The sequence below is a fragment of the Pteropus medius genome, unplaced genomic scaffold, assembly GCF_902729225.1.
Source record: "Pteropus medius unplaced genomic scaffold, Ma_sr-lr_union100, whole genome shotgun sequence".
NCBI lineage: Eukaryota > Metazoa > Chordata > Mammalia > Chiroptera > Pteropodidae > Pteropus > Pteropus medius.
In genome coordinates this window covers 6,214-7,766 of record NW_024355866.1, presented here as the reverse complement: position 1 = coordinate 7,766, position 1,553 = coordinate 6,214, and the positions used below count along the sequence as shown (strand labels likewise).

Genomic DNA, 1,553 nt, shown 5'->3' with positions numbered 1-1,553 from the left:
TTGCTGAAGTAGTTTGTTTTTTTTATTATGATAAAATATAGAGTGCATAAATTTATTATTTTAACCTTTTTCAGGTGTACAGTTCAGTGGCATTAAGTGAATTCACATTGTTGACCAAACATTAACACTATTTTCATTTTCAGAAACTGGTACTCAGCCCCAGTCAAGTACCATTCTACTTTCTGTCTCTGAATTTGACTACTCTAGATATCTCATACCGGAAGAATCACACAGTATTTGTACTTTCATGGCTGTTTATTTCACTTAGCATGGGATCTATAAGGCTTATCCATGCTGTAGAATGTATCAGAATTTTATTACTTTTTAAGGGTGAATAATACTTTATAGTATGTATACACTACATTTGTTTATTCATCTATCATTGGACTCTTGGAAATTTTTTACTTTTAGACTATTTTTAAAAATGCCACCATGAACATGGGTGTACAAATATCTGTTTAAATCTCTGTTTCCAATACTTTTAGGTATATATCTAGGAGCAAAATTCCTGGGTCATATGGTAATTTTCTTTAACTTTTTAAAGAATGGTCAGTTTTTTAAGTGATTGCATCATTTTACATCTCTATTGACATTGCTCAATTTCTTCACATCCTTGATAATATTTGTTATATTTTTGTTTATTTTAATAAAACACATCTTAATTGATATGAAATGTTTGCTATCTCATTGTGATTTTGATTTGTGCTTTCTTAATAATTAACGATAGTGATTATATTTTCATGTACCACGTGTATATCTTCTTTGGAGAAACATCTATTAAAATGCTTTGCCCATTTTTAATTGTATTGTTTGTATTCGATTTTTTGTTGTTATTGTTGTTATAGGAGTACTTTATATTTTCTGGATATTGACCTTTTATAATGTACATTTGCAGATGATTTGATGATTTGAAGATATCTTCTCTCTCTCTCTCTCTCTCTCTCTCTCTCTCTCTCCTTTTCTTTCTTTCTTTCTTTTTTATTTTATTTTTTTAGGTGAGGCAGCCCTTGGTTGACCTCACAGATTGCAAGGACCTTGTCAGCTTACAATCTCTTATTTTTTTATTTTTATTTTTTATGCTTACAGCACCTGGTCTTCTTATGTGGTCTCTCATCCAAGTTCTAACCAGGTCCAACCCTGCTTAGCTTCTGAGATGAGACAGGATCGGGCTTGTTCAGGGTGGTATGGCTGTAGACTACCTTCTATTTCTTGAGTTGTGTATTTATCATCTTAATGATGTCCTTTGACACACACAGATTCTTTTTTAATTTTGTCAAAACGTATTTATCCATTTAAAAAAAGTTACTTGTGCATTTAGTATAATCATTGCCAAATCCAATGCCATGAAGATTTATTCTATGTTTTCTTGAGTTTTATAGTTTAGATATTAACATTTAGATTTTTGATGCATTGTGTTAATTTTTGTATATGTTGTAAAGTAAGTGTCCAAATTCATGATTTTGCATATGAATATCCACTTTTCTCCCATTTCTTGTTGAAAAGATTCACTTTGACCCATTGAAAAGTTTTGGCACTCTTGTTGAGAATTATTT

At 30.5% G+C, this 1,553-nt stretch overlaps 1 pseudogene; it reads right to left on the bottom strand.

Moving 5' to 3' along the window:
• Nucleotides 1-1,077: 1,077 nt before the first annotated feature.
• LOC120599940 (uncharacterized) lies at nucleotides 1,078-1,196 on the bottom strand (annotated as a pseudogene).
• Nucleotides 1,197-1,553: the final 357 nt, after the last annotated feature.